Below are 12,039 nucleotides of genomic sequence, written 5' to 3' on the forward strand. Positions count from 1 at the left end.
TGCCTTCTATACATCGTCTCTGCCTCAGATCCATACAGGAGGGCAGGTATTACTACAGCCTTGTAGACCATGAATTTGGTGGTAGATTTGAGGGCCATGTCTTCAAACACTCTTTTCCTTAGATGGCCGAAGGCTGCACTGGCGCACTGGAGGCGATGCTAAATCTCAGCATCAATGTCTGCCTTTGTTGATAAGAGGCTCCCGAGATATGGGAAATGGTCCACGTTGTCCAGGGCCGCGCCATGGATCTTGATGATTGGAGGGCAGTGCTGTGTGGCGGTGACAGGCTGGTGGAGGATCTTTGTCTTACGGATGTTAAGCGTAAGGCCCATTGAGGAGAACACGAGCGACAACTTTCCCAGTGGCTGAAAGCAGGGAGATTCCCCTGTAGTTGCTGCAGTCGGACTTGTCCCCCCTTTTAAAAATGGTCACAATCACTGCATCTCTCAGATCTCCCGGCATGCTCTCCTCCCTCCAGATGTGAGAGATGAGGTTGTGAGCCTCGTGGATGAACTGGTAATATGTAGTGTGATTGTTAAACCTTTGTTAATAAATCAACTAGTTCTTAATAGCAACATGTTGCTGTGAATACTTAAGCAAAGAACCGATGAAGCAAATACATTACATCCACCATTCCCCAGTGCCCGGGTGGCGGTGGAGAATGTACCTAGCTGTATCTTCCCGATTTATCTTATCATTGGCAGACAACCGCCATGCTTAGACAGGTCTCTGCAAATCGTAAAGCACATCCTCCAAAGTGTTCTTTGCGATTTGCACCCTTTAAATGCTGTATTTGGGCACTACCAAGGCATTCTGCATTTACTGAACAACAGGGAGGCTCCAGTTTTCTTTCAGCACCTGGGCTCAGAAAGCCTGGCCTTGCACAGGCTGAAGAGCGGCCTCGCCGGCTGCGACCCCACACACTGACTTTTGCCGGGAGTTCTATGGCGGAGGCAGAGGAGCGTGCTTCCCATATTTAAATAACCCCGAGGCGGAAAGGTCAGAGGTGCATCTCCGTGCCACAGACCAAGGATTGAATCTTGGACTTTCCAGGTACGTATATATAAAGTCACCGAGCCACTTGAGAAGACAATTGTAACTTGAATTGCAGTGCCAACTCCACTGTGTGTGCACCAGGTTGGTGTTGGCAGTGGTGATGGTTTTCAATGAGAAAGTACGGTCTATAGGGCTATAGTAATAGGCGCCCTCCTGTATGGCTCAGAGGCATGGACCATGTAAAGTAGACACCTCAAGTTGTTGGAGAAATACCACCAACGACGTCTCCGCAAGATCCTGCAAATCCCCTGAGAGGACAGACGCACCAACGTTAGCATCCTCAACCAGGCCAAAATCCCCAGCATTGAAGCACTGACCACACTTGATCAGCTCCGTTGGACAGGCCACATTGTCCGCATGCCAGACATGAGACTCCCAAAGCAAGCGCTCTACTCGGAACTCCTTCACAGCAAACGAGCCAAAGGTGGGCAGAGGAAACATTACAAGGACATCCTCAAAGCCTCGCTGATAAAGTGCAACATCCCCACTGACACCTGGGAGTTCCTGGCCAAAGACAGCCCTAAGTGGAAGAAGTGCATCTGGGAGGGCGCTGAGCACCTCGAGTCTCACCGCCGAGAGCATGCAGAAACCAAGCGCAGGCAGCAGAAAGAGCGTGCGGCAAACCAGTCCCTCCCACCCTTTCCCTCAATGACTATCTGTCCCACCTGTGACAGGGACTGTGGTCCTCGTATTTGACTGTTCACCCAAGAACTCATTTTTAGAGTTGAAGCAAGTCTTCCTCGATTCCGAGGGACCGCCGATGATGATGATGATGACACCAGAAGAACAGAGAAGGAACAAACTAGCACTTATAACCACCAGAAGAAAAACTCTTGTTTCCAGATAAAAATAAAAAATGCTTTTAGTTTCAGAGGGAATAAATATAGATTATTTATGTTTAACTAATTTACTGGAATTCTTTGAGGATATAACGAGCATGGTGGATACAGGTGTACCGATGGATGTGGTGTATTTAGATTGCCAAAAGGCATTCGATAAGGTGCCACACAAAAGGTTACTGCAGAAGATAAAGGTACGCGGAGTCAGAGGAAATGTATTAGCATGGATCGAGAATTGGCTGGCTAACAGAAAGCAGAGAGTTGGGATAAATGGGTCCTTTTCGGGTTGGAAATCGGTGGTTAGTGGTGCGCCACAGGGATCGGTGCTGGGACCACAACTGTTTACAATATACATAGATGACCTGGAAGAGGGGACAGAGTGTAGTGTAACAAAATTTGCAGATGACACAAAGATTACTGGGAAAGCGGGTTGTGTAGAGGACACAGAGAGGCTGCAAAGAGATTTAGATAGGTTAAGCGAATGGGCTAAGGTTTGGCAGATGGAATACAATGTCGGAAAATGTGAGGTCATCCACCTTGGGGGAAAAAAAACAGTAAAAGGGAATATTATTTGAATGGGGAGAAATTACAACATGATGCGGTGCAAAGGGACCTGGGGATCCTTGTGCATGAATCCCAAAAAGTTAGTTTGCAGGTGCAGCAGGTAATCAGGAAGGCGAATGGAATGTTGGCCTTCATTGCGAGAGGGATGGAGTACAAAAGCAGGGAGGTCCTGCTGCAACTGTACAGGGTATTGGTGAGGCCGCACCTGGAATACTGCGTGCAGTTTTGGTCACCTTACTTAAGGAAGGATATACTGGCTTTGGAGGGGGTACAGAGACGATTCACGAGGTTGATTCCGGAGATGAGGGGGTTACCTTATGATGATAGATTGAGTAGACTGGGTCTTTACTCGTTGGAGTTCAGAAGGATGAGGGGTGATCTTATAGAAACATTTAAAATAATGAAAGGGATAGACAAGATAGAGGCAGAGAGGTTGTTTCCACTGGTTGGGGAGACTAGAACTAGGGGGCACAGCCTCAAAAGACGGGGGAGCCAATTTAAAACCGAGTTGAGAAGGAATTTCTTCTCCCAGAGGGTTGTGAATCTGTGGAATTCTCTGCCCAAGGAAGCAGTTGAGGCTAGCTCATTGAATGTATTCAAATCACAGATAGATAGATTTTTAACCAATAAGGGAATTAAGGGTTATGGGGAGCGAGCGGGTAAGTGGAGCTGAGTCCACGGCCAGATCAGCCATGATCTTGTTGAATGACGGAGCAGGCTCGAGGGGCTAGATGGCCTACTCCTGTTCCTAATTCTTATGTTCTTATGTTCTTATGTAGATTGCATTGTAAGTTATTGAGTAACATGTCCAAAGCGCTGCAACGTCCAACTGCTGAGTCCTTGGACCTGTAGGGAGCATTCCCTGAATTTCTAAACCTGATAAAGCTCAGTAAGCAGGTACCTATTTTTAAGATTCCAGGTTAATGTCCACTTTACAGAGATAACATTGCAACTGACCATTTTAATTATTCAGATTCACAGGTCAGTATTCAAGTATCCCTCTTTAGCTGCTCATATTTATCATGTAGTCTCACGTTACGACATGCACTTAAACTGGTAATTACAATCGGACAATAATGAATTACTAACCATAATTTTCCAAAAGTCTTTGGCAATGAAAATCAAGCCAAAGGACAGGAGGGTGGCGAATGTTGCATCTATCATAGAAACATAGAATAGTACGGCACAGAAGGAGGCCATTCTACCCATCGAGTTTGCATCGGCTCTTTTGAAGAGCTAGTCCCACTCCCCTGTACTTTCCTCATATCCCTGCATTTTTTTTTTCTTCTTCAAGTATTTATCCAATTCCCTTTTGAAGGCTACTATTGAATCTGTATCCACCGCCCTATCAGGCAGTGCATTCCAAATCCTAATCATTCCATAAGAAAAGTTCCCCCTCATGTCGTTTCTAGTTCTTTTGCCAATCGCCTTAAATCTGTGCTCTCTGGTTATCAGCTCTTCTGCTATTGGAAACAGTTGCTCTTTTTTTACTTTATCTAAACCCTTTATGATTTTAAACACTGCTATCAAATCTTTTCTTAGCCTTCTCTGCTCTCAGGAGAACAACCCCAATTGCTCCAGTCTATCCACGTAACTATAATCACTCTGTCATGTATCTTACATTATTATATATAACTGTATCCTAACATGCTATACATGACTGTAATAAGATATGACCTGTAACCACCAGCATACCTTACCACCAGGAGTGCACTTGCAAGAGACAGGTATATAATGACAGGTCTCAGGCAAGTGCAGCATTCCAGAGCTGTGAAATAAAGGTGCAGGTCCAGAATGACCTTGACTTCACTACATGCCCCATGTGAATCTGTACTGAGGGGACAGGACTTTACAGTGGCGACGAGTTACGGGATTACAGAATCCACAGAATGGCGAACAACGGATCAGATGAAAAGTACAATGCGTGAGACAATTGGGAGGACTTTATAGAAAGGCTCCAGCAAAGCTTTCTAACCAAAGACTGGTTAGGCGACGATAAGGCAAACAAGAGAAGAGCCCATCTCTTGACCAGCTGTGGCTCAAAAACATACGCTTTAATGAAGGATCTGTTGGCACCCAAGAAACCAGCAAGCAAGTCGTTTGAAGAATTGAGCACACTGGTAAGAGACCACCTGAAGCCAGCGAGCAGCCTACACATGTCCAGACACAGGTTCTACAACTACAGACGCTGTGTGGGCCAGAGCATACCCGACTTCGTGGCGGAACTTGGAGGTTGGCTAGTTTATGTGAGTTCTCCGATGAACTGAGGAGAGAAATGCTGAGAGACTTTTTCATTGAAGGAATAGGCCACGCAGGCATATTCCGAAAGCTCATAGAGACCAAGGACCTGACCTTAGAGGCAGCAGCACTGGTTGCACAGACATTCTTGGTAGGGGAAGAAGAAACGAGGTTGATTTACAATGCAGGTACGACAACTAACGAAATATCAGAACAAGAAGTTCACAGCACTGAACAAGCTGCTACCCCCAGACAAAACCGGGAGAACAGGCTCTCGACAGGAGGCAGAAGCCATCAAGGGCCACAGGAACGGCCGTTCACACCTCATCAACCCACAATGCGAGCAATCAACTACAAACTGAAAGAAGCTCAAGAGAGATCAGCCAGACGCAGCTCATTCTTTGGGAACACTTTGAACAATGGAACAGGTCTGTGCTGGAGGTGTAGGGGTGGTTAATCGTCAAGGGGATGTCGATTTCAGCAGGCTGTTTGCAGAAATTGTGAATATACAGGGCATTTGGCCCACATGTGCAAAAAGACGGCAGCTCGGCTGGTATATGAATCGGATGGGTCGGAAAGCGGACCAGAAGATGGTGGGGACAGTACCCGGGACACCGATGTACAGCGGGTCAACACAATCAATGGCCGCTGCTCCTACAACAGGACGCCTCCTATAATGATGAGGGTCCTACTCAACGGGATATCTGTCAACATGGAGCTGGATACGGGAGCGAGTCAATCTCTCATGGGCGCTCAACAATTTGAACAACTGTGGCCGCATAAAAGAGACAGACCAAAACTCACAAGAGTCGACACCAAACTAAGGACCTATACCAAAGAAATCGTACCAATCCTTGGCAGCGCCATGCTCTCTGTCACACACAAAGGGACAGTGAACCGACTTCCCCTGTGGATTGTCCCTGGAGACCCCCCAGCACTGTTGGGGAGAAGCTGGCTGGCAAAACTAAACTGGAAATGGGATGATGTCCATGCCATGTCATTAGAGGAACGGACCTCCTGCTCAACAGTTATAAAGCGATTTGAACATCTCTTTCAGCCAGGTGTGAGCACTTTCAAAGGGGCCAAAGTCAAAATCTACATCACACAGGATGCTAGACCGGTCCATCACAAGGCCAGAGCTGTACCCTATGTGATGAGGGAAAAGATTGAACACGAACTAGACAGGCTTCTGCGGGAAGGCATTATATCACCTGTGGAATTTAGTGACTGGGCAAGTCCCATTGTCGCAGTCATGAAGCCTGATGGATCCGTACGAATCTGTGGGGACTACAAATCTACCATAAACAGAGTCTCCCTACAGGACCAGTACCCGCTGCCCAGAGCAGAGGACTTATTTGCCATATTGGCTGGAGGTAAACTTTTCTCAAAATTAGACCTCACATCTGCGTATATGACGCAAGAATTGACCAAGGAATCCAAGCTACTCATCACCATCAACACACATCGAGGCCTTTTCATGTACATTCGATGCCCATTCGGCATCAGGTCGGCAGCTGCCATATTCCAGAGCAACATGGAGAGTCTGCTCAAGTCCATCCCGGGGACGGTTGTATTTCAAGACGACATACTTATCACGGGCAGAGACACCAACTCCCATCTCCGTAATTTGGAGGAAGTACTAAAGCGATTGGATCGGGTAGGCCTACGAGTCAAGAAATCCAAGTGCCTGTTTCTCGCACCCGAGATTGAATTTTTGGGCAGAAGAATTGCCGCTGATGGAATCTGCCCCACAGAGTCCAAAACAGAAGCAATTCGCCTGGCACCCAGGCCCCGGAATGTCTCAGGCTACTCAATTACGTTGGGAACTTTATGCAGAACTTAAGCACGCTGCTGGAGCCTCTTCACGTGCTACTCAGAAAGGGGTGCGATTGATTTTGGGGCGATGCCCAGGAACGCGCCTTCAATAAGGCATGCAACCTTCTGTGTTCCAACAGTGTTTTGACTTTCTTTGACCCAGGTAAAAAGCTAGTTCTCACATGCGATGTGTCAGTGTATGGGGTCGGGTGTGTTTTGCAACATGTCAATAGTGCAGGCAAATTACAACCCATAGCTTATGCCTCCAGGTCACCTTCGCGGGCGGAGCGTGGGTGCGGAATGGTAGAGAAGGAGGCGCTCGCGTGCATGTACGGTGTCAAAAAGATGCACCAATACCTTTTCGGGGCCAAGTTCGTGTTAGAAACCGACCACAAGCCCCTCACGTCTCTCCTATCCGAGAGCAAAGCAATAAACGCCAAAGCCTCGGCGCGAATTCAACGGTGGGCACTCATGCTGGCGTCCTACGACTATACCATAAGGCACAGACCAGGCACAGACAACTGTGCCGACGCGCTCAGCAGGCTACCCCTGGCGACCACGGAAGGGTCTGACGAACAGGACGGTGAGATCGTCATGGCAATCAATGCCTTTGAGTCCACAGGTTCGCCCATGACGGCTCGCCAAATCAGAGCCTGGACGGCCAGCGACCCCACGTTATCCTTAGTAAAAAGATGTGTCCTAACCGGTGACTGGGCAGAGGCTCGCGATGCCTGCCCCGAGGAATTAAAACCCTTTCACAGGCGCATGCATGACCTATCACTACAAGCAGACTGTCTGATGTGGGGCAGCCGAGTAGTCATGCCTCTGCGAGGCAGAGAGGCATTTGTCCGGGAGCTCCACCGCGAGCACCCGGGCTTCATTCTCATGAAGGCCATAGCCAGATCCCACGTCTGGTGGCCTGGTATTGACGCGGACTTGGAGCTCTGCGTCCGAAGGTGCACCATTTGTGCCCAACTCAGCAATGCCCCCAGGGAGGCTCCGCTGAGCCCCTGGCCTACCAAACCGTGGTCGCAGGTGCACGTTGACTATGCGGGCCCATTCATGGGCAAAATGTTCCTCGTAGTTGTAGATGCATTTTCAAAGTGGATCGAATGCACCATTTTAAACTCGAGCACAACCTCCACCACTGTGGAGAGCCTCGCAACCATGTTTGCAACGCATGGAATCCCTAACATATTGGTCAGTGACAATGGTCCGTGCTTCACCAGCGCAGAATTCCAAGACTTTATAATTGACTACGGCATAAATCATGTCAAGACGGCACCGTTCAAGCCGGCCTGCAACGGCCAGGCGGAGAGAGCAGTGCAAATCATTAAACAAGGCATGCTTAAAATACAGGGTCCCACGCTGCAGGGTCGCCTGTCGCGACTGCTGCTGGCATACAGATCTCATCCGCACTCATTGACTGGGATCCCCCCCCGCGCAACTGTTGATGAAAAGGACTTTAAAAACAAGGCTCTCATTAATCCTCCCAGACATGCACGAAATCGTTGAGGCAAAGCGCCATAAGCTGACTGAGTACCATGACAGAAATTCGAGGGGGAGATGGAATGAGATAGGGGACAAAGTGTTTGAACTAAACTATGGCAGGGGTCCCAAATGGCTTGCAGGGACAGTAACGGGCAAGGAAGGAAATAGGCTACTGGTAGTACAAATGGACAATGGCAAAACCTGCCGGAGGCATGTAGACCAAGTCAAAAGCAGATTTACCAACAACACTGCGGAACCAAGGCAGACTACAATGTGGAACTCGCACCACACCTGGTGGACAGACAGAGAGAACAACCTGAGGAAAGGGCAATCCCAACAGATAGCCCAGGCGAGTCAACAACAATCACACCAATCGAAACTGACAGCCCACCCAAAGAAAAACAGACACCAAGGCAAACAACTGAACCACAATTCAGACACTCCACGCTAGAGCGTAGACCACCTGAGAGACTGAACCTATAAAGACAATAAGACCTTGGGGGAGGGTGATGTCATGTATCTTACATTATTATATATAACTGTATCCTAACATGCTATACATGACTGTAATAAGATATGACCTGTAACCACCAGCATACCTTACCAGCAGGGGTGCACTTGCAAGAGACAGGTATATAAGGACAGGTCTCAGGCAAGTGCAGCATTCCAGAGCTGTGAAATAAAGGTGCAGGTCCAGAGTGACCTTGACTTCACTACATGCCTCGTGTGAGTCTGTATTGAGGGGACAGGACTTTACACACTCAACCCGGGAACTGTTCTCTTCTGTACCCTTTCCAAATCCTTCACACCCTTTCTAAAGTGTGGTGCCCAGAATTGGACAGAATACTCCAGCTGGGGCCGAACTAGTGTTTTATATCGGTTTAACATCACTTCCTGGCTTTTGTACTCTATGCCTCTATTTTTTTAAAGCCCAGGATCGCTTTATTAACTGCTTTGTTAACCTGTCCTGCCACCTTCAAAGATTTGTGCACAAACACACCCAGATCTCTCTGTTCTTGCACCCCCTTTAAAGTTGTACAATTTAACTTGTATTGTCTCTCCTCATTCTTCCAACGAAAATGTATCACCTCACACTTTTCTGTATTGAATTTCATCTGCCATGTGTCTGCCCGTTCCACCAGCCTGTCCGAATCTTCTTGATGTCTATTACTATTTTCCTCACTTCACTACACTTCCAAATTTCAGGTCATCTGCAAATTTTTAAATTGTGCCCTCAAGTCCAAGTCATTAATGTATAGCAAAGGCAGCAGTGGCCCTATAACTGAACCCTGGGGAACACCCCTGTATACTTCCCTCCAGTCCGAAAAACAGCCAGTCACCACAACTCTGTTTTCTATCCCGTAGCCAATTTTGTATCCATGCTGCTATTGCTCCTTTTATCCCGTAGGCTTCAATTTTGTGAACAAGCCGAATATGTAGTACTTTATTAAACGCCTTTTGAAAGTCCATATACACAACACAACTGCACTGCCCTCATCCACCTTCTCTGTGATCTCATCAAAAAACTCAATCAACTTAGTCAAACACGATTTGTCCTTGACAAATCCATGCTGGCTCTCCTTTATTGGTCCATGTTTGTCCAAACGGCTTTTACTTTTCTCCCGGATTCCAAAAGCTTCCCCACCACCAATATTAAACTTACTGGCCTGTAATTGCCAGGTTTATAAATCTCCCCTTTTTTTGAACAAGGGTGTAACATTTGCAATCCTCCAGTCCTCTAGTGCCACCCCTGTACCTAAGGAGGATTGGAAGATTGTGGCCAGCACCAATGCAATTTCTACCCTTCTTTCCCTCAGCGACATAGGATGCATCCCAGGTGAGTTGTTCACTTTAAGAAGTGCCAGCCTTTCTAGTACCTACTCGCCATCTATTTTTATCTCATCCACAATCTCCTCATATACTGTATCTTTGGCAAAGTCCCCCTCTTTGGTCAACATCAATGCAAATATTCATTCCGTACTTAAGCTATGCAAAGTACTCATTTATTACCTCAGCTATACCTTCTGTCTCCACCAATAAATCTCCATTTTGGTCCCTAATTGGCCCACCGCACCTCTAACAATCCTGCTGCTGTTAATATGCCTATAGACGACCTTTGGATTGCCTTTTATGTTAGCCGCCAATCTAATCTCATACTCACTTTGCCCCTCCTATTTCCTTTTTCACTTCCCCTCTGTACTTTTTATATCCAGCCTGATTCTCCCTTGTATTATCAAGCTGACATCTGCTTCTCTGATCAAAAAAAAAGGAAAATAATAAGTTGGATAATTTTAGACCAGCTGACCTGACTTGAATAGTAAAAGAACTGCAAAATTTGGCAAAACTGTGCCAGGACTGGTATATACAGCACCCACATTGTGCCAGGACTGGTACATACAGTACTCACACTGTGACAGGATTGGTACATACAGCACCCACATTGTGCCAGGACTGGTACATACAGCACCCACACTGTGATAGGACTGGTACATACAGCACCCACACTGTGCCAGGACTGGTACATACAGCACCCACACTGTGCCAGGATTGGTTCATACAGCATCCACACTGTGACAGGACTGAGACGATACATACAGCACCCACACTGTGCCAGGACTGGTACATACAGCACCCACACTGTGCCAGGAAAAGAAAAAAAGAAAGACTTGGCTTTCTATAGCTGACACTCCACTGCAGTGCTGAGGGAGTGCTGCACTGTCGGAGGTGCCGTCTTTCGGATGAGACCTTAAACCAAGGACCCCGTCTGCTCTCTCGGGTGGACGTAAAAGATCCCACGGCACTACTTCGAAGAAGAGCAAGGGAGTTATACCCGGTGTCCTGGACCACCAGACGTCTCAAAGCGCTTTACAGCCAATGAAGTACTTTTGGAGTGTAGTCACTGTTGTAATGTGGGAAACAGAGCAGATCTTCGGAGCAGATCTTCTACAAGAGATACTTCTGCCATCAAAGGCTTATGTTTCACAGCGTGGAGGCCACGACCTGCGTGAGAACACCAGCGGCAGGTCGGGGCCATAAAAGGAGCGGCGTGGAGGCCTCGGGGAGCAGCGTGGAGGCATATTAGTCCAGGGAGCAGCGCGAGCTGATGCAGGAGGGCGACGGCAGCGAAGAGTGACGGCATCAAGGTCCAGGTCGGTGATTGAAGTGTGGGCAGATACAGCAGGAGCGGCGAGGTCGGGGTGAAGGAACGGCGAGAGTCTGTAGAGGTACTTGATCGGGGCCCAGGGGCCCAGGAGCAGCAGGGCCCAGCCCACACTGCGATATGTGTGCGCACTAGGTCTGTGCAGCAGAGCTGGTCTCCAGTCGTCTTGGTTAACCCTTGCCACCGGGCCAAGACCTAGCTCTGTCAAGCCCGTGTGGTGGCTGGTGTGCAACGGCCACCACATGTTAAAAAAATCCACGCACAGGCATCTTCCACCCTTAGTTCAGGTCCTTCATTGAAACACCTGTGAACTCATCCTTTTTTGGCGTGGAAGCAAGTCATCCTCGTTTCGAGGGACCACCTATAATGATGTGGGAAACATGGCATCTAATTTGCGCACAGCAAGTTTCCACAAACAGCAATGTGATAATCATCAGATAATCTGATTTTGATTGAGGGACAAATATTGGTCCAGGACATCAGGGAGAACTCCCCTGCTCCTCTTCAATATAGTGCCGTGGGATCTTTTACGTCCAGCTGAGAGAGCAGACGAGGCTTCAGTTTAACATCTCATCAGAAAGACGACACCTCTGACAGTGCACCACTCCCTCAGCACTGCACTGGAGTGTCAGCTTAGATTTTTGTGCTCAAGTCCCTGGAGTGGGGTTTGCACCCACAACTTTCTGACTCAGAGGTGAGTGTGCTGCCCACTGAGCCACAGCTGACAGGACTGCGACTGGTACATGGAGTACCCACACTGGGACATATAAAATTCTATTTCTCCCAATCTAGATTTTCCATCAGTCGTCATTCTAGCTCCCCATCCTTTTAGCTTCCCTTATCTCCCAAATACAACATGAAAGGCAGACAGTCTTC

The 12,039-nt window shown here is 47.9% G+C and overlaps 1 protein-coding gene across 6 annotated transcripts in view; it reads left to right on the forward strand.

Annotated features, from left to right (window-relative positions):
* LOC139235004 (cytosolic purine 5'-nucleotidase-like) overlaps positions 1-12,039 on the forward strand; it is a 164,195-nt gene that overhangs the window by 50,163 nt on the left and 101,993 nt on the right. The window contains exon 1 of one of the 6 annotated variants that reach the window (XM_070866071.1): positions 1,005-1,053. The exons of 4 other annotated variants lie outside the window; for them this stretch is intronic. The gene's annotated coding sequence lies outside the window, so the exon portion shown is untranslated. Of the gene's footprint in view, positions 1-1,004; positions 1,054-5,769; positions 6,676-12,039 lie in introns of those variants that run through there. One more of the 6 variants, XM_070866072.1, reaches the window with a different exon arrangement.

This window comes from Pristiophorus japonicus, chromosome 22 (genome assembly GCF_044704955.1).
Source record: "Pristiophorus japonicus isolate sPriJap1 chromosome 22, sPriJap1.hap1, whole genome shotgun sequence".
Lineage (NCBI taxonomy): Eukaryota > Metazoa > Chordata > Chondrichthyes > Pristiophoridae > Pristiophorus > Pristiophorus japonicus.